This window comes from Dermacentor albipictus, chromosome 7 (genome assembly GCF_038994185.2).
Source record: "Dermacentor albipictus isolate Rhodes 1998 colony chromosome 7, USDA_Dalb.pri_finalv2, whole genome shotgun sequence".
Taxonomy (NCBI): domain Eukaryota; kingdom Metazoa; phylum Arthropoda; class Arachnida; order Ixodida; family Ixodidae; genus Dermacentor; species Dermacentor albipictus.
This window is the reverse complement of record NC_091827.1, coordinates 7,395,462-7,421,945: the sequence shown is the minus strand read 5'-3', so window position 1 is coordinate 7,421,945 and position 26,484 is coordinate 7,395,462. Positions and strand designations below refer to the sequence as shown.

Genomic DNA, 26,484 nt, shown 5'->3' with positions numbered 1-26,484 from the left:
TGACATCGAAGTAATGAACCATATTTTAATTATAATATTTTTTTTTCTTTTTGCTCTGCCACCCGTTTTCGTAGTGGTCAGACTAGCACCGCCGATACAGAAGCGCAGCCGCGAAGGACACGTGCGCAAACGAGTTGCGTGGCGTCCTCGCCACCGAATTCCAATTATTAACTCTCCTTAGGACGCACGTGCTCTCGCGCGAGAGTTTTGGGGCACCTGAAGGTTTACCCGCTGTGGCGATGCACTCGGAAAAGGCAGCCCTCTTCTGCCGCCACCCTCTCTACCCTCTGTGGCCGCTGCAGGCTCCAGCGGAGGGAGAGGAGGATGGCAGCCGGCGTTCACGCCACTGGAGACGACACACACATATGCTCAATTGGTTTGTATGTATATGCACCTGTACTACCGCTTCAGATGCGCTGGTTAGCGACTTTGTTTTCGATTGAATTAGGTGGTGGAAAAAGCTCCCTCTAAATATCTTCACCGGAACAACTACACGCCTTCAAGCTTATCGTTCTCTTATGAAAACGTATAAGCTTTCTAAAGCACAGCGAATAAGCTTTCTTTAATAAAGCGAATAAGCTTCACAGAAGCGCTCGGCTTTCCAACTTGAGATTGCGCTCTTGAGATACAGCCTCTGCCCATCCTGTTGGCTTCCACGGGATCCTTATTTGTTTTCAGAGAGAAAGCGGACGAGCGTGCAGTCTTCGCGCCCTTCTCCAATCTTGGTGTTTACCGCGGCGTTCTCACATTCTATGTCGGCACGCCGAAGCACGGACCACGTCGACAGCTGGCGTCACGGATATTATTACCGCGCAGCGGGGACGGGCCCTCCCCACAAGGGTCGGTGCGCTGGCGGCGTTTTTCTTTTATGACGTGACCTTTCAAGGTAGGAAGCAACGAATATAAAATACAAAACGACAGACGGAACCGCTGCATGCCTCGAATAGCGACCAAGGTCGTCCGGTCCCCTCCTCGCCGCTGTGCCTTCGCATCAGAGCTTCGACCCGGTTTTCCGAAGCAATTACAGCTTGGCAAATTGACGATAGAAAAAAAAGAAGAGGTGGGTTATCCTAGCGCATTTTACGTCATAATGCACATGGCCTTCGATCCTTTTCGAAACAATTCGGAAGCAATTACGTAGTCTATTTCCCCGGATTCAAAGTCAGATGGCACTCAGAACTGTACGGAGGTGGTTTGAGCATATTCGTGTCGTCAGCTTATTTGAAAGTCGACACTGATGGGCCCTTGACAATTGTGCCGTCACATACGAAGGAAAGAATCCGTGCAGTGCTCTTTAAATGCTGGAAGTTGACATGAAAATCCAGGACGCAGCTCAAAATGCCTACTTAATACATGATTTTATACAATTATCCCTGCTCTTTTGCTTTGTTTCGTTGCAATGGCTCGTACCCCAAGAAAGCGGCGTCTAGTTAAGTGGTTAAAAAGTAGCGTGGTCAAATCGAGTGGTTTTAAAAAAGGTTGACGAGTGGTACAAAATATATAATCATCAGCAATGGCTAATACCTGAAAAAAAAAAACCATCTGGAATGTCTCATACCCCCGTAAGCAAGCAAAGATGCAATGGCTGCATATAAATGAAGACACGAAAGGAAATAAGGACGAAGGAAAGAAAGAAAGGAAACATCAACATCAGGAATGGCTCATACCCCTGTAAGCAAGCAAAGATTCAATGGCTGAATATGAAAGAAGAAACGAAATAAAGAAAGAACGAAAGTAGGAACGAAATAAAGAACAAAGAAAGGAGAAGAAAGAAAGGAAGAGCGAAAACACTTTTAGATAGTGCATTAGGTATACGCATGTGTAGTTGAGCAAACCGGCTTACAGCGCGATACGTTGAATTCACACGGCAGCTCGTTATGTCATGCAAGATGTATGACCCCTCCGATAGGATTAACTTAATCCATTACCATGTGTACCAGGCTTTCGCCTTCACGTGTTACAGGAGTGTAACATGCTGCCGATTCTCTTTTTAGAGCAAACAGCTGCTCTTGGCGCAAGAGCCATGAAGAGATGGTTACATTCCGCAGTATTTCGACATGCTGCTATCCGGATGTAGTGGTGATACTTAGGCCAAACTTTGGTTCCAAGATCGCAGCACAGCAGTTAGCAATAAGGACCGATTGGAAAAGTGATTACGTACTACCTGAACTGACTTCGAGTCACAGGAAGATTCCACGTTAGTGACACACGTGTTCTCTGAACGTATCAAACGTATCGATAGCTACATTTGATGAATTGTATACTTTCTCTGTAGGCGTGGCTGATAACCTTGCGTGCAGAGACGTAGCGGTAATGTTTTTCGACGGAATATCGGTTCCAAACAAGTTTCTATACTGTTGTTCTTTCTCAGGTCCCTTGAAATCTGGTTGTCTTCAACTTTCAAATATGCACACACTCATAGAACGACAGAAAGCTGAGCTAGTTGATAGGGTTTCATTTTGGTCATCATATTTACGCAGACGTCATGTTGGGCATGATGTCTATATGCACTAACTCGCCCAGCAGAGCACTTGGCTATGGTGAATAAGAGAAGGTAGCCCGTACATATGCAGCAAAGTCGCTTTCACTCAGCGTAGCCCTTGCGCCAATAAACAACATTCATTCATTCATTCATTCATTTTCATTCATTCATTCATTCATTCATTCATTCATTCATTCATTCATTCATTCATTCATTCATTCATTCATTCAGCGCAACATGAGTTTGGTCATTTCAACATTCTCGGTAAAAGGTACTTAGACAGCGGCCACATCCGCAGTTAACTCGCAGAGTGACACGTGCATTGGTGCGGTTCCTGAAGCCGACAGTCTTCTGTGAACCAACGTAGACTTGACGTGCGACTTCAAATGTGCGCACAGTTTGTTTACTCTGTGTTCTAGTCACTTAAGAGGAAGCTATAGCTCGATAGCTCCTATATAAATACATGGGAATGGAGAAATCGCTATTTTCCCCTCAACTACAGCAAAGGTTGGGATGGTGCTTGTGGCATTTAAAAGAAAGAATCTGATATCGGGCTGCTGTAGGAAGCAGATTTTTTATTTAGGTCTTCGGGCATTTCCCAGTAATTGTTGAAAATTTCCAAATTAAATAAATGCACCTCCATTTCTCCCTGTGAAAGTGGATGTGCTGCGAGGCTGTTGCCGACGTTAGGCAGGCACGACCGACGTTATACAACGCTAGGCAAGCACCACCAGCGCAGGCGGCATACGTCACGCGCGCGCGCAGGTGTGCGGAAATGCAGCATGCAGACTCATTTCTCTAGGCACTCCACCAAGTGCAAGTGTGTTATTTAACTAATTGAATTTTCCAAAGCAAATTGAGTGAGAAAATTGTAAAGTACGACTTACACACAAGCTGCAGACATGATAACTTCGGATTGTAATTCGAATACCGAATATACGATAATAGCGGCATCGTCACGAGGCGATATCGCCTGATGACGTAATCTCACGACATCACCACGTCAAGCATGACGTCACGTGACGACGTTTTCGCCAAGTGATGTCACCTGATAAGGTCATGTGACGCCTCTTGGAGGAGCAGCACACCGTGCGCTTCCCACTTCTTTGCACTGTCTCCGGGATCAGCCCACATTTTTACGTGAGCATCGCGCACGCGCTCACGAAACATCCCGACCAGCTAAAAGACCGCAGGTTAAAGCAATTCCTTCGGCTCTGTACTCATTTACTGCAACAGCAGCATTCTCTAATATAAGCTTGTCTGTGCGTGTGTGTGTTCGTTTATTTTGGGGGGGGGGGGCAGTTGTTAGTTTCTACTTGACATAATTGCGTTCACCCTGTACGGGGGACCGCACAAGAATTAACCCTGCTGTAATAAATCGGTTTCTTAACGGGGAAGGCTGCGGCGATATGAGAACTTATAATTAAATATAACCATTAAAGAAATGTTTATTATAATATTTAAAAGTTAATTGTAACTATAGGACAGAAGACAAATAGCGCTTGTCCTTGTCCGTCTTTCTTATTTACGAGGTTTTATTCGCGCTAAGCCCCTACTTCGAATATGGACGACCAACTAGCCCGACAGTCAACTCTTCTAGAAGATAAATAATAACGCGAATTAGATAAATGTATACTTTTTATTTCTGTGATGTGCATTACTTCATGTTTTGTGTGCAAAAGCATATTCTAGAATTCGAACTAAGTGTATGGACAGACTTCATCGCTCTGAGACTATCCGTGCCTAAGTAGGCTATGTTTATTTATTTAAAGTGACAAGCTTGAAAAAGCTAACTTTGATACGCGGTTATGCCGAAGGCTTACGCTTATATATATATATATATATATATATATATATATATATATATATATATATATATATATATATATATATATATATATATATATATAAGCGTAAGCCTTCGGCATAACCGCGTATCAAAGTTAGCTTTTTCAAGCTTGCATATATATATATATATATATATATATATATATATATATATATATATATATATATATATATGTTGTGTGTGTGTGTTCAACATCTACCTGACTCAAATATATTTAAATAGTTAATCTTCGTGCATCATGTTTAACTTGTTGGTTGTGTGTAAAACAGTCAAATTTCTTTATCACCGTTCAGTAGGAACGCCACCTACCTGCCCGAAGTGACTGCAGCGTGGCAATTTAGATGCAGTCCTGACACCAATTTTTAATTTCACTTTTTGTTATATCAGTATTTAGGCCGCAGGTGACGAGCACATTGCTGTGTTAAAGGCTTCATGCTTTTAGGGCTCGATGACTAGTATTCGAGGTCCCGCCTGGCACCTTAACATATACTCTTGAGGCCAAAACTTCTACTGCAACTCATGTCATGAACGAAATGACGCAGTGCCATCTACGAAATTTGAGCGATTTCATTTTCTTTGTAAATGTGCGCTACTGTATTATAGTGCAATTGGCGTCCTTGAATCATGGGCTACTGAGAAAACTACAGGGGGTTTCCACTGCGACGTCACTGTTTGTAATCAGGTTGTCGATACTTCTGGCGTTGTTTTCGCCCAACAACCTTATTCTCGGCGCATCCTCTATCGTGAGTATGTGCCCTGTTTCCGGATTATCATCATTGTCATGTACGCCCTCTTTGTGGAACCCGCGCTGTATTCACAGCCACGACAGCGAAGAATTGTACACAAACAAACCGCCATCTCGTCAACAACAATTTCTATGCGGTACACATAGTGTAATCATCTTCCACTGCGTTCGGTGTGGCCTCCGAAGCACATGCACAGAAACCGCGGCCCTCAATCTAGTCTGTGTGGAACGCAATACCCTGTACTAACGGCCCAGCCCTGTTGCTGCGTGATTGCTCAGTGGTTAGAGTGTTGAGACTCCCAAATTTACATTGCTTCAATGAGAGTTGAAAAGATTGCAGAGAAGATTGATTTTTATTCACGCTGTGATAATGGTAAAGCTGGCGTTGACGAGCGGGCCTGACGTAAAAAAGCCATCATTTGTAGACGACAACGGTCATCGTCAGCGTAACAGACTGGACGGACGGGACAGACGGATGGACAAAACTCGGTTTGAGAACTTAACTGCTTTTGCAGTCAAAAACTCGGGTACCAAGTTTTCAACAATGTAACTCGATAATTAAGATTGATCTCGCTATATACTGTAAACTACACCTATTAAGACAATTAAAGCGGACAACATTCATGTATAACACACCGTTCTAGAATATGCCAATAATTTATGGGAATGACCATTGCAAAAAGCTCATCTGACATTGTAGCAATTTCACGTAAGTTCTAAGTTCATAATATAATATTCGCCCGAATGAGATGGCCAGCACATGCAGTTGGCAGAACTCCGATATCGGTTTTTTGCTGCGGAGTTACAGATTTTTAAGCTTAGTGCTTCAACATTTTAAAACTTAGAAGTTTTCAGGAATTTTTGTAATGAATTGCAGGCCAGAAATCACAATTCTGCTTCCTTCAGTTACTAGAATTTAACTTTTTGTCCAAAATGCAGCCAATTTCATTCAGGTGCATGCAGCACTTGTCTCATAAAGGCATTTCTGCATTTTGCATGTGTTTAAATAGGGAAAAACTTCCTCTTGAAAGATCCCTGAGATGGTTTAGACAAATCTTGCACACGCCCAGGGAACAGCTACAGTAAAACATTAGCGACGCAATTTAAGTGAAGAGTCTCATATGAACAGAGCTACGGGCGATTACAAGTTATTCTCCTCTCTAGGCATGCTTTTTCTCCTCAACTCGTTTGCCGAGGGATCAGGGCTCCGCCCTCCGTGGCTCTGCGTCATGACGGGACGTCGTGTCATCTACTTCCGCTTGTTTCGGAGCCAGCCCGCAGCACCTCTCCAACCTTTCCGGTGGCCGTCGATCACCCTCGAGAACTGTCCAGGCGTTCTGTCGCAGCGCCGAGCATGTCCGGTATTCCGGTAACCGCAGGCGAGCTGGATGTTTTAACGTATGGGTTGAGGCGTAAAGCCCCTCCGTACCACTACCGCTGTGATGATGGTGCTTTAGCGTAAGCGGCCTGATCGGTCTGCAAGGTGCAGCCACCTGGTGGCACAGGCCTTAACTAGCCAAACACAGAGCTAATATTGCTGTAAACAAAAGTAAAAAAAAATAAGCATTTAAAAAATTCACGCGGAAACTCCTCTGAGTTGTTTAAGTATGTGTACGCATTGTGGCACTTGCTCATCTCTGCTCAGATCGGTGTCATTATCAATGTTATGAAACTTCATCGGACCAGTACAAATAACCGCGCTGCAGCGACACAAACTGCATGCGTATGGCGGCGCAAGGTGAATTGATGACGCAAAAAACTGCTGCAGACGGGGGCGCCAGGTGCGCCGATGATGTTCCGATAACTATAAGCTGTTATGGCTCTTTAGCACCCTATCCATCCGCGGCGAACTACTATCAACCATGATCAACCACACACCGGTGGCGGTTGCGTATTGCGCGACCACGCGGGATCTATCGTGAGAGCTATCTGCGATGGGGACATACCACGCCAAGTGCTGATAGCTTCGTATGCACTGTGTTCTCGCCGCTTAGTTCGCAATGAAGCGAGACGCAGCCCGAAATTGAATTTGCTCGCTGCTGCGCACCCCATCTTTGAAAGCGATCATTTTATGTGACGAACGGACGGTATGGACTGACCGACGAACTTTGTTTCCTCGTTGTGTAAGCATAGAAATGCTTACACATTCAAAAGGCTACGTGTTCACGATTACGATCCTGCCAAAAGTTTACACCAGCATCAAAGTAGAACACATTTGGATAATGCTACGTTGGCTCCGTGTTTGTCTGGTTGAGCACTGCGACATCACGTGGCTGCACCGTGCAGGCCGTTCACTTTTGCGCTTCCGCTCGCGCGGTAAAACGTCCAGTCCGCTTGCTCTAGAGTTTACACGAATACCGGACACGCTTAAGCTCTATTGTGGTAGTAATGCTTCGGCGTGAAGTGACGGCCGCAACCGCGTAGTTGCTGGCGCTGGTCTGATACCGACAGCCCGATGCACTACAGCCCCACTGCTCGCGTGTTGCCTTGCAGAGGAAACGATGTCGCTGCTTGACATGTCACCGATCTCAAGATCTGCAGCACACAACGTAACAAGGGCTTGATACCAACACTGACCCTGCAACTCGCGTCGACACGGAGAACTTTTTAACACAAGCAGACGACACTTGCTGAGTGCCGGAAGTGCTTTACTGCAGTGATAGATTGTCTTTGTGTATCTCTTTCTGTAATTTTTTATAGAAACAAATTAGCCAACATTCCAAATATTACGAACATTTGTGCACCATAAAGTTGGATAAGTGATCTATGACGCGACCTGGGTAGCCAATCATATAGCTCGCCCAACTGATGTCAATTGGTCTATCTACGTCAATTGGGATGAGGTGATTGAAAGCTCGGGGAGCAGAGCCGCTGCAATTGGTAGCGATGCACATTTTTAAAACCTTAAAGTAAATCACACGCTCTACGTGGAGAGCTGAAATGCGTCCCTAAATGATCAGAATGACCTACCCTAAGACTCATTTCCACAAAATTTTCGCATTTTCGCAAACGATTTTCATAAAATTGTGAAAATCGTTTCAGGATCCCTTTAACGCATATATTTTTATCCACGCCGTGTAGGGGAGGTTTTGGCCTTGTTGAATAAACAACTGGTTACTATGCAGTTGGTTAAAACACGTTGGCGGAGTAGTTGGTTTGAATGCATGATAGAATATGGAAGCACGACTGAACGAGGACGTAAAAGGAAACACACACAGAGAGACAGCGCTGTCTACGTGTGTCTGTTTCTTTCTGCGCCCTCGGTCAGTCGCTCTTAGACATTCTATCATGAACCATGCGCTTCTTGGTCTAAATGTCTTATTGCCTTTTTGTACATGATCTCTAAATATACTCTTCGATGAACAATACACATTTCAATGCCATACATATCAAAACCTATTCGTAGCTACTTTCATTGTTCCTATGAGAATGTGTGGTCACAGCTTCTATACATTAACTTTATTATAGATTAACTTTGTTTAGTTCAGAAATCAAATTGTCTAGAAAAATTATCTATCGACTATCCCCAATTTCAACCTTACCCGTTCGTTCCTGGTTTAAAACATGCGGCAATTTTCAGAAGAAAACATTTTGGAGTCGACATGTTTTGCTATTCAGATACGATTCGGAAAACTTTTCAACCATCTCGCTCGAACAGAGTGATTCGAGAATGGAGGATTACTCACATAGCACGGAAGGCACTTAGTAGCGCCACTAAAGAGGATTACGAGTCGCGCCCTAAATTTCGAAGTTTCTGAAGCTTACTTTTTATCTGCGAGCTGTCACGTGTGCTCTCAGCAAAAGATTACCAGCGTTCAAAGGTGATCAAGTGAAAGAGGACAGTTTTCTTCCGGCTCCCGCTTTCATTCTTAATTTCTCCTAATTTATGAAATACTGTTGGGTTGATACTATAAGCTCTTCAAAAGTTTGTGCAGTTGTCGTAAGAGCTGAGTGGAAAGTTCAGTCCGAAGCCCACACGATTTGTGCTTCGCCGGGGGGATTCGTACTAGGGCACAAGTCTTGCTTTCAATTCACTTGCGTAATGGTCTTAGAAAGCATCACAGAGAAGAGCTTAGTGGAGAACATCCAATGGAAGTAAGGAAGTTTAAAAAGTTATGAAAGGGCCAACTAGGCAAGTGAAACAGTGACTGCACTACGTCATTGGTCACCTATATTCACGAATGTTAGCCAGCTCTGGAGCTCTTCAGTTCCATAAGCATGCAGCCTATTCAATGTGCATGTTTGTATAAGAGCTTGAACCTGGCCTGGTCAGTATATTAACTACATGATAAATTCAACATTATGGGAGGATGAGGACATTGAAAGAGAACAGCAACAACAACGCGGCCTGTCTCGTGCAGTTATTACATTCAGGGCATATACACAGGAATATATTGACAAAGGTTACACATATGCAGAATGAAAACAGTGATTTCACATATCGGATAACCCAATGGGGTAACCACGTGCCTAAAAAGCTAATCTCTGTATGAAACAATTTAATGGAAGTGTGGCTGAGACATTCTGAGCCTGTCCTTCTTATATGATATACCAGGCTGCTCGCGAACAAATTTTGATCGCGAGCAGCCTGGTCTTTGCTTTTAACTAAAATCTTAAGCTCCTTTAAAGCGAAAGCTTTATTAACCACGTCAAGCGGAGTTTTGCCGTTGCCAGAAATTTGACCTCCACTTGACCGCAGCTGCGCCGTAGCCTTGGCAACGCATTACGTGACTCGCCGCGCCGAGCTCCACCGCCGCCGCTGGCTTGGCGCATGCGCTTGACCACGTGACTCTCCGCGCACCTGGCTAAGATGTGCGCCGCGCTCACCTAGTCAGTGCGAGCTAGGCCACGGAGGAGAGCGAGGCCGGGCCGTCTTCTCTGAGCGTTACGCGGGAGCGGGAGGCTTTGAGCCTTCGTCACCATGCGGCGTCTCACCATCCTGCGGATATCGCCCGGCGAGCTGCTTCACTGGAGTGGGTCCGGAATGAAACAGGCTTCGCACCATCGAGATCAATGTAGCGACCGCGTTCGCGCACCGTCCGTTTGTGCTTGGACGCTGCGCATGTTGGCGCCGTCTCTTTACATGTCTACTACTTGCGCTTTCCCTGTGCACAACAGGTGTCGCACCATCCAATGATGCGTGTCTACCGAAGCCTAATCACAGTCGTGTGTAACCACCGACCTAGGCACAGCCGTCATACCGGGCTTACCGACGATTGTAAGAATAATAATTACAACTAAATCAACGGTTAACCAAGTGAAACCAAGACTTAATCAGGCTAAACCAAGTTTTCCTTTTTCATATCCAGAGTTAGCTGAGCTAAGCCGCAGCCAATGTTTTCGCTGTCCTCTTCTATGCTTAGCAGCATGGAGGAAGGAAACAAAATACGAGAGGCCGTGACGTCATGTTTTTGAAGCCGCAAGTTCAGCCATCTTGGTGTGCCATCCCCTTCTGCCTCTCCAATAAGCTGGCTGGAGCAAATATATGCACGACCTTCGAACTTTCGTTTCGACAAGCCGCCGGAAGTGTGCGCTACTGACGCGCGTCAGAAGAAAATCTACGAAGCTTCTGTAACAGTTTTAGTTTAGGAGACACAATCCTGTGCAAAAAAGGGGTAAGGTTTGCAGACATGGGCACAAGAAAAGAGAAGTGACAATTCTTGTATCCGTGTCTGCACGCCTTACCCCCTCTTTTCCATTATGAATCCTTACCAACTAGCTCAGCTTTCTGTCACTCTAAGCTTGAATCTTGTCTTTTTCCGTGGTATATTGAAGAATACGACTAAGACCAGCGCAGTGATTACTCGTTGCTGGCTCACACTCACAGATCAAAAACGCAACTTTAGGGGCCCTATAACGTAAAACTATTCCAATATGTTTCTATTCCATTCTCCTGATGTCAAATTTACGTAACCACCAACGCAAGCACCGGGCGGTCACCCGCAGGGTTGTCTGAACAGACCAATCAAACGCTCTCCTCGTTCATAGGAGGGCACATTTGTTTGCTTGAAAAACGAATAACATTGCCTACACTGAGCGGCTTGTCGTATCTAATTGGCTGACAAGAGGCGAGGAGAACGCTCAAGTGGAGAGGTGGTCGATGGGGCCGAGCCACTGCACTGAAAGTCGATAACCGGATGAAGAAGGTGGTGCCGGCGTTTACGATTGGTCGGCTTTCCCTTACTTAGCTTGCGGTGGCTGGTCGAAAATCGCGGCAGCATGCAACGGAAGCTCAAAAATGACGCTAAAATGGACCATCAGCAAAGAAGACTTGGCAGAATGAGGAGGTAAACAGCCGAAAGTGCTCGAAAACGTTACACAGCTACGCAAGAAGCTTTATTATACGCAAATACACCCATGCTCTCCGGCACGTGCGAGTAGCCAGCGTCTGAGCGATCGGCGGCAGCCATCATCTATTCCTTTCGGAACGGGGCAGCCTGCGGCTATTCCGAAGAAAATTCAGTTTCGTTCGGCATATTAATGCATCTTTATCGCGTACACGTCACTTTGACGCGGTGAGTTTGTGCGGTTTTGTGACGTCGCGTGACAGGCAGGTGAAGTGGGTGCAGCCCGAAAACATTTTACCAATAGCCGAGGGCTGATGGCGAAAAGGGGTCGAATCAGAAATAACTGTTTTTCTTTTTTTTGTCAAATCATGCATAATCAGTGTGTACACATCATATCAGATGGGGATGTATCGCGGTTTTCGTGACGTCGCGTGATAGACAGGTGAAGTGGGGGTGGCTGAAAAAAGTTTTTGACCAATCGTGGAGGGCTGATAGCAGAATTGGAATAGAAAAGTTTGGAATAGTTTTACGTTATAGCGCCCTAAGTCTCGTACAGCGAACTCCAAATTACGCAGCTTGTCCCGCGACTTGAACGCACTTCCACAAAGACCCATGCTGAGAAATCTGCTGCTTAATCTGCTTAATCTTAATCTGGTGAGTGGGTGACCATTATTATTTGGTTTTCTCACGGATACGGGTGTTCACAGGGTGTTCACACGTTCGCGGTCAAATTGCTTGCTCGCAGTTAAATTGCGCTACCATCCTATTCAGTTTAGAGACCACACCGCAAAGGCTACTTTCACATTAAGAAGACAAACACATGCACGGACGATGCTCTCGCGACTAATTCATTATAAGAAGGCACGCTGAATATAATACCTGCGGTGAACATGCGCACACAGGCAAAAGAAAAATCCAGACACAGGGATTTGGCACAATCAGTACTTGAACAAATGCACAAAGTCAAGCATCTTATCATGTGGCCAAAGAAAATGTCTGGAGTACAGAACTCGTCTCGGGGCTCCTTTGAGGCGAGTTCGGTGAAGTTCGCGTCGGTGAACTACGCGGGAATCTCCAGCCGGACTTCACTGACGCTAAGAAACGCTGCTGCGTCGGTTGTGGTTCAAGAAGGCTTACGCTAGACTATTCGGAATGACTAACAACGCTGCCTGCGATGCGTGCCGCTGCGAAAAGAACGTCGACCACCGATCGTGTCATTGCCCTAACTTTGATTTACAAGGACAGCCTCGCGCCTTTACATCGAGCCACCATGGAAAGTCGTATTGCAACGCATTGCGACGACTGGACGATCGGCCTCCGTCCGTGCAGACGCCGCTGGAACACGTCGATCATCGGCCTGAAAAGCAGTGAACAAGAAGAAAGGGGGTTAACCGAGGTGCCCGATTTTTAATAATCGTGAGAAGCCAACAAGTAAGGGCACCAACGGCGAAATAGGGGAAATTGCTTGTGCTTGCTAATTCAATAAAAAATGATAAATTAATGGCAATAAAAATGGATGAAGAAACAACTTTGAGCGTTGCGGTTACGATGAAAACTCGCGCCCCTGCTGTCCTGGAACGCGCTTTCAGCGGTTGAAAGGGCTTATAGGCGCGCTGATCGAAGCCGGCGCGAGACCGTGACGCACCCACGGTCTCTCACCGCTTCTATAGCACGTGGAGGTGGGACATAAGTATGGAAATCCGATAAGAGCACAGTGGCTGTCCGGCGATGCTCGCGCACATCACGACACGAGCAGGTGGTGCCTCCGAAAACTTTCAACCTCCCCGGGCACCTCTGTTGACGGCACGGTGGAAGATCCACTGAAACGTGTTTTTTGTTCGCGAATTGTGAACAGTTTGCGCGAGCGCAAGAATTTAGGTCGGGTTTTGCCTTGTGTGTGTTGCTCACTCCTGTACAGAACCGTGTCGCCTCGAGGAGCTTCTCAGTAAAACGGTAACACTACCGAGCGCCGAGCGCGTTCACCCAGCAAGCGCGCCTGAGCGAATTTTCGATCAGTCGGAGGGCAACTATATATATGCAGGCCCGCTTTGTGCGGTGGGGTATGAAAATATGTTTAACGAGGCAATACGCCTATATTGGCAGGTTTGGCAAATGAGGGCTTCTACAAAACGTGTACCTCGTTCATTCGTGCCAGTGAACGCTGTTTCTTATTGTGCATAGAACTGTAAGAGGCACCATCAGCTACGAACATAAGGCAGATTTGGGAATGCGCAATTTGCAAGCCGCAGTGCGCGTAGAGCGGCAGTGCTAGTATGAGGTAAGCAGAGAACCCACATCTCGGAAACCTAATCAGGTTGCACCGACCTAGAAGAGAAAAGAATGTGAGTATTGTCAGGTGATTGTCTACACGAAAATGTAGTTTTTAGACTTATGCAAGGTAGATCCGGTTTCCTATGCTCTTACGCGTCTTTATTCGCACGCAGATTGCAGAACTGCGTTCATCGAGTAGGAAAGAGCAGAACATAGAATCCTTATCCAGCCGCATTCAGCTCTAGCATGATCGGGGCTGCGAAAGCGATGCTAGTTCTAGTGGTAGTTCCGGTTTGGAAGAAGCTGAAAGGAAAATTTTAACCACTATCGCATTGGGCTCGTATTTTTTCATTTCTCACGTGAGTATCACTCAGTGGTGAGCGAAAAATTTGAACTATAGTTCGGCGTGACAAATTTTCAGCCCATTTGTCGTCATTCTTCTCGGCGAACACGTGAACACATGTAAGGATAGTTTGTGTAAATCCGCGAAATACTCGTTCCCGTCGCGCGACAAGATTGATGACACAGGCGGTGACTGGGAAGCGAAACGAAGGAGTGTCTCCTTGCTGGAAAGGGATGAGGAGTATAAAGGCTTTTGCCGCAATACAGCACGCTAGAATGAAGTTCCAGAACGTTGCTTGTAACCGAAAATAGAAAATTCGTATCCAAGACTGCCGACAGGTGGATTGTCTCAGTTCTTTTCTTGAATCAACATGAGCCCAGGACTATGCAGCTCCACAGAGCGGTTGGTGAAATCTTACTGCGAGCATCAACAGTGCCCCGCACAACGAGATGTTGTAAGATGCTTTCTGATGCGGCAGATGACGCATGCTTACTTCTTTTTCCCGAAGAGATGTCGCACAGATAATGTCAAAGCGAATCCGTGATGGATTCGTTTTTCTTTCCGTTGGTTCCAATTCCCATACACCTACACATACGTGTTCCACGTGCCTCCGTTCAAAACGCGAACGTGCAAGCTAATAACATGCAATCCCGCCCAGACAACTCTGTAGTGCTCATGCATGCATGCGGGTGCGCCTCAGACGAGACGAGCGCAGCCAGCATGCAATCCCAACAGTTGCACGAAGCTGGTCGGAGAATGGCAAACCCGTACGCGCGAGGAATGTGAAAAAAAAGAAAAGAAAAAGAACTGAACACAGAGCACGCCGCACGGGGCTTATTAGACGCCGGAGACAGCGCTCCCAGGGAGAACTCCGCGCGCAGGGGAACGCCAATCTCTCAAGGCTCAATCCCCTGAAATAATCTTGCGCCCGCTCCGAGAAGCTCCTGTATGGGTGAGAGCGAGATGCGATGGCATTGCGCACTCGAGATATTTGACGAAAATAAACAAACATGAAAGTATATTGCGTACTCGCGGTGCTGGTGCGATTTTTTCTGTTTTGTTTTCACTCTCTCAGGCAGAGCGATGCGCACAAAGGCTCCACTCTGAAAGAAGACACGAACGAGACGACTTGGACGCGGTGGCACCACGCTTTCTCACAGGAGTGTCACCCCTTAGAAACATGGCTTTGTTTTGCTTGTTTATTGATTTGTCTTTGTGCATAGTTTTACTGCATTCTCACTGACAAACTTGTTCATTATATTGTTTTCATTTCTTTTGCAGCGGAGCAGCTTCGAAGCACGAGAAGTGTCACCGTCCTGACGGTGAATAGCATCTGTTTCTTTTCAGGTAAGCTTTTATACTGTGCGCCTAGCACTCTGTGGAGTTGGCTGTTATGCAGAGGTTGTAAAGTGCAAAAGGTGTTGAAACAAGAGAGCGGCATAAGTTGTTGATGGCATAAATGAAAAAAAGGAATAACGTGAATATTCATATTAGAACGTTCTCTTCCTTAGTGTCTGTGTGTAACAGTGGTCTCTTTTCGCCAGTCATATGGTTATCTTGATTCAGCTGATTGATGATAACCATAAGAAAGGTTATATATAACACATGTTAAGTCCTGAAGCCAGCGATGAAGATGAATACGGGTTATGTTTTCTTTTATTGGATTAGAATGAAATCCAATCCAATCCAACCTTTTTTTAAATATTTCTATTGGAGAGGTTGGCATCATAGATGACACCGGCTACCCACGGCATGCAGCACTTTCGGCCCGGCCTATTCTGCGGGAAATACGCTCATCGCAGACAGCATCCCCGCATTACTGTTTGATAAAAAGGCTAACAGTTACTGTGTATAATACATGTATGTCAGCGCAAAATGTTGCGGTGTTTCGACGAGTGATTTCAAACCACGCATATCTCCATGTTCGGACGTTCCTTTCCGACGTACACTATCGCCTTCTGTTACTCTTCATTGTCGGTTCGTTACGCGTACGGTGCGTGCTAACAAAAAACCCAACCCGTCAGTTCACCTGATAATTTTCTCTCATATATGAAGACATATATCGTGTACATCCACGTCTTAACCATATTTCTTGTAAAGTTATCGAACAGGAAGAGCAGAAAGAATGATAATGTGGTTGCTCACGGTAGTGTAGACAAAATGTTTTCACTGGAAACAATATGGCGAGGAAGAGCTGCTGGCAGCTAGCGCATGAGTAAGATGTCGCCTTGGAAGTAAAATGGAGACTCTCGGAGGCGAAATAAACGCTCTTACCTAAAGGAAAAGCAGGCGCACACAATCACGCACGAGATTTGGTAGGACTGTGCATCAGCACCCGCCGCTCTTCTTCGGCTGCCGCTGTGAGGCGTAACAGACGGCAGGCGCGAACGCGCCGCGGTATGCCTCAAGGGGTCGCGCGAAACGCCAAGGCGAGAAACGAGATGAGGGGGGGGGGCGCTCACTACAAAACTTGGCAGAAGCGGTGGCGTAGAGAGGCAGCCCCCTTGTGTTGTGCCTCCGCGGGGATTGGATTCTTTGAGCTGCGGCGATGGGATTGGAATCAGGTCCCACCTCTAGCCGTGGCTGGAACGGATTGCATTCCCATTTTCTCGGATGCACACCACCTTTCTGAAAAGGCTCGGTCTCGGTTTCTTGCATAGATATTCGCTCTAAAAAAAAAAAAAACCGCGAGATAGACTTTGTAGCGCCGTGAAAAGAAAGGGATCACCGTGTTTGTGTTCCTCATTGAGACTGAGCAGCGAGGCCAGGCCACACATTTAGCAGGTGCGCTGCAAGCATTGTGACCTTACACAGCGCGCGTGATTTACTGCGCATGTACAAAGAAAAAACTTGGACAGAGGTAGGAGGTCCAGTCGCGTGCAGTATCACTCGGCGTCACACAAGCGTGTCTGCAACGCGTGACCACGGGAAGACCTACGACATAGCACGATGTCTGTTGCGGGTGTGCTTGAGTGCTGCTCTCCACAGCGAACCGCAGAGCGAATTGAATTATCGCTATCCCTTTTCAATGAAGCACACACCGGATTGTGGGGGTGGCAATTCTTTCAGCGATGTTTGGTTTTACTGTAAACCACCGCTTTTTGCGAGTTTTCTCATCCGGCCCCTCTGGCTTCTTTGCGTCGGTATCCTGCCACCTCTCATCAGCCTTAAAGGGGATGAACTATCCATCTTCGCAACAACTCGAAAGGACGGACCGTTCTGCATTTTGTTGATTTTCTGCACGTCCCATTGCTTCGCGTGGTTTTGAAGGTGAACCAACTCTAATTCCCCCGACTGTCTGCTCTACAGCAATTAACCATTGTTGGTTGCGTTCCAACAGGCAGTGTTAGCCTGGAAGTCAGATTCAGAATTTTCCCACTGAGCGTACACTATAAAAAAATAATTAAATCCCACATTTTTACGTACCAAAACCAGAATCTGAGGCACGCCGTAGTCGGTAACTGCTGATTAATTTGGCTACCTGGGATTTTTTAACCTGCACCTAAATTGTTAAGTATTTACGACTGAGTTCTCGAATTCTCTGCAGAATGCACAATTTCCATTTTTAATTATGGGAATTTACGGGCCAAATCCACTTTCTAATTATGAGGCACGCCGTAGTTAGGACTCCGGAAATTTCAACCCCCTGAGGTTCTTTAACGGCCACCTAAATCTAAGTACACGGGCGTTTTGGCATTTCGCCTCCAACGAAATGCGGCCGCCGTGGCCGAGATTCGATCCCGTGACCTCGGGCTCAGCAGCCCAACACCATAGCCACTGAGTAACCACGGCGGGTTCACAATTTCCATTACGTACGATTCGTACATTAACATGATTATATAGTAACAGTTCACAGATATCTTTAAAGTACACTGATCAGTTTTCGAGCATGAAAGTAAACAAGGTTGTACATATCGCCGTTAGTTCTAAAGCATTTATTTACCCGCTTCACCGAAGGTTAGCTTCGAATAGATTCCAGCACGTGCGATGGGTCTGCATATCTTCTTTAATAAAACACGTAGTATAAGCGGATACTAATAATATTCGCGCCGATGCATGTGCTACTTGGAAAATACGACACGTTTTTGCCCGAGACTGTACGCGTAGGCAGACTCAACGTAGCCTGCCTATGTAGAGGGTGTAGTTGGTTAGCTCCGCAAAACCTGCGAAACTTTCAGAATTTCGTCACTTCTGAATACCAGCAATCAGCAGACCTGCACGAGCATTCGGGAAGCGCCGACTCTTCTCTCTTCAGCCTTTCCTGCATTCAAGCAAGAGTCCAAGAAAAAATAAATAAAGAATGAATGATGGGCGGCTTTGGTTTTACGCCGAACTTATTAGGCCTCGTTCTGTTTCGAGCCACACAAAACACCTGGCGCTAAGTGGCCTAGAAGAAGAGGGAAGTAGCAAAAATAGACCGAACGTGAAAAGCTGGTCATCAGTCAAGCGAGCTGGTTTCGCAAGGAAAGGCGAGATTTGCTCTTCGTGCGACAGTTTCAAAATCATGGCGCAAGAAAAGAGTGCGTCTAAGTAACGTTCAAGGACGGTCGAGTGCAGGCGTTTGTGTGATTTGACGGGGAGCAAGTGTGGCCTAGAGGTTGCGAATGTACGCAACTGCCATTTTTGCTTTTGCCATTCACAAATTGCGTTGAGCGAAACTGGCAGGATCGCAACCACCCACACGTGTACAAATAAAATGCACACGTATACATATACTCCCAACCACGTCAGTACACTCCACTATTGTTGAAAGCTGAGCGGGTTGGTATACAGGCATGTGAAACATTGTTACAGCTCTAAGGAAGACTAAATAAACATGAAATGCGCAGAGCTCCTGCTGGATGTCGACTGGCTTCACTGCACACAAGTTTGCATGCATGAGAGGTTAATATTCGTGGGACATTTTAAGAATACATCACACATCACCCTATCTGACATGAGCGCCCCCCCCCCCCCTCCTTCCCTTCCCTCCACGCACGCGCACAAGTACGAGCACGCACCTGAGAGACGGAAATAGACCCGGACCTGAATCATCAGAAGAAAGCAAGCAACAGGCACTATATGCAGAACGTACGTCGGAACACAACTGGCTGGCTAATTGCGACTGCCGCCCTGAGGCATGCGTCAATACCATTATGTATACATCGGTGGCGACCGGCACTGCATGTCTCGATGATCTGGGGGGGAATGCAGCAACAACAGCCGACCAGTATAGAGTTCATTAAGCGTTCCCGAAAAATTACGGCGTGCGTCGCTCGATCAATTCCTGGCTCAGAGTGGCCAGATGTATGTGAATACGGCGCGTTGCTTCGCTGAAACAGGAGGACGTGGTCTCTTTGCGCGCACGCACGCAGATAAACCCCTTTCGTTGAAAGCTTTTCTAGTCACCCTTAGCTGTTTTGTGGGGGCGGGATAGGTTTTAAATCCTTGTGAACACCTAACAGTGCAAGTACATGAAACGTTAGTTAAACAAGAGAACAACACGTATGGGCGTAAGGGTAGGAGAAGGGAAGGAAAAAAAAGGCACTCGTCCACTCGTCCGACACTCGTCCAATGTGCTACCCTACGCAGGGAAAGTGGGGGTCGAGGAATAAAATTAAGAAATAAAGAAATTAGAAACAGACAAAAAGAAATTAGCGGTGCCTCAACGTTCAGAGTTCTTCCAGTTCATTCATACGGTACAGTGGTATCTAACTGCGTTGCCGAGTTATGAAGTTGTGAGCTTCGGAAATCGCGCGAGGGCACTTGGAGAAATACGCACCCTTGTCTGTCTTTTTCCTTTTCCTTCTTGCTTATCTGCAGCTCGACTGTTTTCCGATTTGCCGGCTGCAAGGAAGTTTAACCACACCTTTTGAAGTAAGTTAGGAACGATGTCGTAAAGCGGTACCCAACCGCGAAAAAACTGGCTTCCCCACCCAATGCTATCACACATTAAGAAAACAGCGCTTGAGAGATGTTTTCTTAATCGCTCTCCGATAGCCTACATACAACCAATACACTCTTCGGTTCCCCCTCCACCCGCCACTGTTCCGCTTCTCCATCACGACTTGGTTCAAGCTGTAGTTTTACGGCAAGTGGAAATGTTGATCGGTTCTCGGGAGTGGGGAGAAAATTAAACAAAAGAAGAAAAATGAGGGCGGTGAAGGAACTGACTTTTCCTGTCTCTGACGAGACGTGGTGCATGGTCTCCCGCAGGGGCGGCGTAGTTCCTGGATAAAAACGAGGCCTTGATATCGCGCACTCGATAAGCAGGCTAACGGCAGTTCGCAAGTGCTAGAGAGTGGGAGAACAGAAAGAAAAGAAAGAAGCAAAAAAGGGCTGCAAGCTATTCTGTCTGCGCTGCTATATTGTAACGCCGGAGTGGTCCTTCCAAAGATACGTGGGCGGGGTCCCTCTGCAGACCACCTCTCTCTCTCTTCCTCGAGCCAACTACTCTCGTACACTGTTCTGTCTTTTCTCTCTCTGTGGCTAGAAGACGGGCTGCGGGTCCCGGAGCTGACAGTGACAAACGAGGCGTACGCTTTGCACATACTAGAAAGACGGAGAACTTACACACTCCTCCCTCGCGATCCCCATTTCCCACCTCCTCTTATCCATGCTAGGTTAGCGAGAGAGCAAGTGCTCCGGAGTGGTGAAGACAACGGCTCGAATAGGACGTCCACAGACACACCTCTTTGCCGTCGATGCAACAACCGAGGTCGGCCTTCGAGCGCGGTGCGGAGTCGGGAAGTTTCGCTCCTGTGGTTTATTTTTATCTCTCTCTCTCTCTCTTTCTTTGTTTTGCTTCTTTGTTTGACGTCTTTCATTGCGCTCCAACGAACAGCTCATCGCAATCAAGGAACCGCCATCGGCATTGCATTTTGGCAAGCCGCAAAAGTTTGAAAGCAGTGGGTACCCATTCAAGCATTTGCGATAATGTAATGCATCAGATCTAACCAGTTGGAAATACAGCGAAGCTTTGTGTGAGTGCATAAACAGACGAAACACAAGTTTTCGTTTATTGAATGTCCGCACAAAGTGACAGGGAAGGCTTTATACAGGCATCGTAGATGCCGCCGTCGCTGCCGCGGATGTGCGAAGGCGTGCTTTCCGGTTCTTTGTTTTCTTGCCTCCGCACGGATGACGCCACCACTGCTGCGGTTACGATGATGACGATTTATCGGCATCCCCTTTAAAAGGGGGCAGTGACAAATAGTCACCTAGCTTGCTTGAGTTACTCAGGCATGCTATACATGTCTTTCATTTTATCATTTTTGTATACATCTCTTTAATCTTTTCTTTTATTTTCGTCCTGAAGCAACCGGATCGAGCCTCAAACGGCAAGGCACTTCCCTTCGTGTTATCGTACATATTTTCCCTTCTAATTTACTTCTTCATATTCTTATAAATTTCCAAGGTTTTTTTTTTGTTTTCATTCTTTGCATAATTCACTGCCTCTTTTTCTCTCGCTTTATTTCTGACGACTTCGGTTGTCAATTTACACTTTCAGTTACCATGTACTTGGTTGCCAAGTTTCCTGACATCTTCCCTCCATTCTGTGTCCACGCTTTTCCGCTACAGATACTTGTGCGCTTTAGCCACTCATTTATTTTGATCCATATTCCTGGGTCTTTCTTCAAAACTAATATTGCTCGGCGCTTTTCCAAGTTCAAACGAATCCCTACCCATGTCACCCTGCACTGCCTCTTTGTGGTTTTGCCGTGTGCTCCCGAAGCTAACCGGCCCACCGATCTCTGCTTAACTCCTAGCCCCGACAGGCTACCCGATTTTAAGCGGATGGATGGATGGATTTTATGAGCGTCCCCTTTGCAAAGGGGCGGTGGGTTGCGCCACCCAGCTCTTGCTATTATACTGCCGAATGTCCTACCTAACTTAAGAAAGAAAAAAAACCACTATGAACTCCCACAACCAAATTTTCTGACCCCCTATTGCGAACTTTGCTTTTGTACGTCTCCATTTCTTGTCGTTTCCATATTTTTCTTCTACCAATCTTCCAATCGCCTCTTACTAATTTCTATTGGAGACATGTTTATTTTTGCCCTGCTCTCGCTGAAGCGAAGGGCTTCAACGAGGCCAGTGGTGCCTAAATCGACCACTGGGTAGATGTCTTCACATTCTAATAAAACATGCTCCATCGTTTCCCAAGCTTTACCGCAGCAAGCACATGCTTCTTCTTCCTTCTTATATCTCACTTTACAGGTGCGTGTTCTAAGGCATCCTGATCTCGCTTGGAAAAGTAATGAGCTTCTCTTTGAGTTTTTATAAACTGTTTCTTTACTGATTTCGTTTTTTCCTCATGAGTAGTTACTCATGGCAGGTTTTTTTTCCATTGCCGCCACCCATGAGATTACTTCAGCCTCTCTGACTTTCCACTTGACGTTCTTTGTTGCTGTATTGCCCACACTACAGGCCACATGCTTGCTGGTAAGCTTCCTAGTTTTTTTCCTCCACTGTGAATCGATGTTCTTCCGGTACAGATACCTCAACACTCTCACGGACCATTTACTTTCTTCCATATTCCTCAGTGGTCCTTCATAATCAATTTTATTGTCAGCTTCCCTCACTTCAAAACTAGTCCAGCCCATATCACCCTGCACAGCTTCATTTGTAGTCTTCCCGTGAGCGCCCAGTGCGAGGCGACCCACTGACCTTTGGTTCCCATCAAGTCCTGATTGTATCCCTGATTTCAAGCAAACAACCGCATTTCCAAAAGTATATCCTGGTACCATTACACCTTTCAACATATCCCGGAACAACTCGCACCTATTGTATCCCCATAGCGCTCTGTGCTTCATTAGGGCTGCATTTCTCTTCCCCTTTACTGTTATTGTTTTTTCCTGTGTTTCCATATATCTATTGCCTTCGTTTATCCATATACCAAGGTATTTATATTCCTTTACCCGAGGTATTTCCTGGCCCTGTATTGCCACGGCCTGCTCACTATTTTCATTGAATACCATAACACCTGATTTTCTAACGCTAAATTTAAAACCTAAGTTCTCGCCTTCGTGTCCGCAGATATCAGCCAGACGTTCCAAATCACTTTGCTTGTTAGCTAACAAGACAATGTCGCCCGCATAAAATAAATCTAGAAGCTGCTGCTCTACTACTGTACCCGCCTGTCTGCATGAGAGATTAAACCCGGTATTATTTCCCTCTAGCGCCCTCTCCACCCTCACCATGTACATCATAAACAGCAGTGGGGATAAAGGGCACCCCTGCCTCAGCCCCTTGTTGATATCAACTTTCTCCTCGCTTCTCATCCCTTGCCATTCAACGAAAGCGGTGTTTTATAAGTAAATCTCTCTCAAAAGCTGTACACAGTCGTCACCTAAGCCTTCCCCTTCCACAATATCCCACAATATGTTGCGGTCTGCGTTGTCATGCGCTCCTGTAATGTCTGAAAAGGCCACATATAATGGTCTGCTTTCTACTCTTGTTATTTCGATACACTGAGTAAGAAGAAATAAGCTATCATCCAAACGCCTACCTATTCTGAAGCCATTCTGAAGTTCTCGCAAAATGCCATTATTTTCTGCCCATGTTTGCAGCTTTAATTTGATTGTCTACATTGCTAGCCTGAATATTACCTATGCAATGGTCAACGGTCTATACGAGTGAATTCTGTCTTTGTCCCCCTTACCTTTATAAATTAAATTCGTTCTACTTTGTCGCCAACTGTCTGGTATTCGTCTATCTTTTAAAGTTTTTTTCCAATGTTTTCACCAGAGCTTCCTTACTTTCTGGTCCTAGTTAATTAATCAGCCTAATGGGAACCTCGTCTAGCCCTGTGGCTGTGCTCTTAGAAATTTTCTCTTCGGCTTTCTTCCAGTTGAAATTTGTCAGCACCAGCTCATTCTTGTCTGGTTCTCTTTCATGCTATTTTTTTTCTTCAAATACAACCTCGTCATTGCCTTGGAAAGATTGGGCGGTTATCTTTCGGATATAATTGAATGCCCCCTTTCCCTTCCAATTTGCTTTCATCTTCGTGTAGAATATGTTGTTGCATTGTTGTTGACTTCCTACCTAATAATTTTATGTGGTTCCAAATTTTCTAGGTGGGGCCTTCTTTCTCTCACGTATTTCTGACAACCAACGTTCACTTTAACCTCTTCTCTTGGCTTGCATCAGTATTTGAACCATAGGCGTTTTCTCCCGGTATATTTCCCATTTACTGGCTACTTCATCCTGCGGCAACTGCGCCTTCTTTCCCTGCCTGTGCTCTTGGGATGCTTTCTGTCGTTTGTGGATCGCTTCTTGTATCTCCCTGTTCCACCAGCTTTTCGGTTTCTTTTTTCCTTTCCACCGAACATGTTGTTCTTCTTTCCGTATTTCCGCTCAACAAGTCCTTTGTGCATTCCAAAACCTTGGGAGGACCTATTCGTAAGAAGAGGAAAAAGAATAAATTACACCACAGTCGGTACCTCAGAGGCGGATTCTTGCGGACACTACAGTTTATGTATAGCTGTAATAATCAACCCGTGGCTTCCGCCTAATTGGCAGACGCCAAAGCACAATAGAAGGTGCAACTGAAGTGAGAGGTAAGGCACCAAGGCAACCAGTAGGTAAGCTCTCCCAAGTAACAAAGGAAGAAAGCATGAAAGTGTCCAACTCAAGCGATCAGCCAGAATTTGCGGAACTGTCAAAACTGATCAACAAGGAGATAGTATAAGATGTTTGATATTATCCCGTGAGAAAGACTGAGGAAGCAGTAAAATATGGACGCAGCCTGAAATCAGTGAGAAGGAACCTTTGCATAGGACAGGCCAACATGTACGGACTGAAAGATAGGCAGGGTAGTATCACCAGCAATTTCTTAGATATAGTAAAAGAAGCTGAAGAATTCTATACTGACCTGTACAGTACCCAAAGCAGCCACGATACCTCTATTCGAAGTAGTAATGAACAGGTTTCAGAGGTTCCTTCTATAACAAGTGATGAAGTTAGAAGAGAAGTGATCCGGGCAAAAGTAGCTGTAGAAGATGGAATAACAGTCGATTTAATCAAAGACCCTGTATACCCAATGCCTCACGATTTCAAGTGTATCAAATAATTGGAAGAATGCCAACATTATACTAATCCACAAGAAGAGAGACGTTAAAGAGAAAAAATAATAGGCCCATTAGCTTGGTTTCAGTATTGTATAAAATATAATATTATAACGAGTCCGGGGACTACGGATAGCTGTAGAAATCTGCGTGGGAGCAGTGCAGAATGTCTCTTTAGCGCTAGGGGAATCTCTTGTTCTTTTTTTTCCCACGGAGGCGGTGCACATAACAGGTGAAGAACTTCATTGCAAGTCTGGCTAGTAATGCTTGAAGGCAGAATTTGTCACATAGATTGAAATATATACTGAAAACGGTATTTGAACGAATATACAAGAAAAAATATTACAGCAGATTCGCATAAAACATCACATCACATAACTTTGTTTCCTTAAAGATCCCGTAGTAGCGGTATCACGTAAGTATCAAAATAAAGTTCGCGTTTCTATTGTGTTTGAGTCCGCGGAATCACTTGCTCATCGATCAGCGCTTCTGGTCAGGTGGACGACCTTGCTTTAGCAAGTCGCAGGCATTAAGCGTCTTGGTTAAGCCTACATGGTTGCTGCAATGTGGTATTTTGGCATCACCTAGCAAGAATTCCGCGAATGGCGACTGTTGGCTCCGAATGTTGGTGCAGTGACCTTGCCCGCCATATCTGGTATTTCCGTCTTTTTTTTCTTATTAGGCGATGTGACACACAACAGGCTCAAACAGATGACACAAACCAGTGCGAACACAAGGATAATTTGTTATTGCAAGTTACATTTTGCGCAGTTGCAGATCTCGGAGGCAAATGGTACAGACAAGAAGCTTCAGACAGGAGGCTCCACTAGCCAGTGCGAGCACTAAGTATAACCTAATGTCGTAATCGAAAGGAGTGGCGTTTGTAAAAGTGACACAAAGTTTCAACCCCGGCACCACGTTAAGTGAAACGTGAAAACAGTTGTCGAGTGTGAAACGGCTCTAGCGCTTGCCGCGATGCCGTGTATCCCATATTTTTTTTTTTCCAAGCGGGCACCTTTATACAGACCACGCGCAGCGAAGATGCCTCTGCCGCTGTTATTCATCGTCTCTTTCCTAGAAAAAGGCGACGAAGAAACGCTTTTATGCGCACATTACGGAGGCGGCATACTCTTTTTTTGCGACGACGCGGTCGCTGCCGACGACAACGGCGGCCGTTAAAGGAAAAAAAGCTTCCGGACCGAAGCCGTCGTCGCATTGCCCGTTTAAGGGGCCGCGTGCGCTCGGCGGCGGGCACGGCGAATGGAGTCGCATATCATCGACTCACCACGGCCTGCGAGCGATAAACGAGGCGCTGTTATGCGCAGGCGCATTGTTCTCCCTTCTTCTCTTGATTGAAACAAAAGATAGACAAAACATAACAGCTCACTAGGTGCGAGAACTGAAAAAAAGAAAGACAAGTGTTCAGTGGAGGGAAACAGATTATGACGAGCGTGCCATA

General features: G+C 45.9%; 1 long non-coding RNA gene across 1 annotated transcript in view; it reads left to right on the top strand.

Moving 5' to 3' along the window:
• Positions 1-26,484, top strand: part of LOC135916473 (uncharacterized) — a 744,131-nt gene that overhangs the window by 195,249 nt on the left and 522,398 nt on the right. Inside the window, exon 2 of the long non-coding RNA XR_011507319.1 lies at positions 15,259-15,324. This is a non-coding gene — a long non-coding RNA (uncharacterized lncRNA). The remainder of the gene's footprint in view (positions 1-15,258; positions 15,325-26,484) is intronic.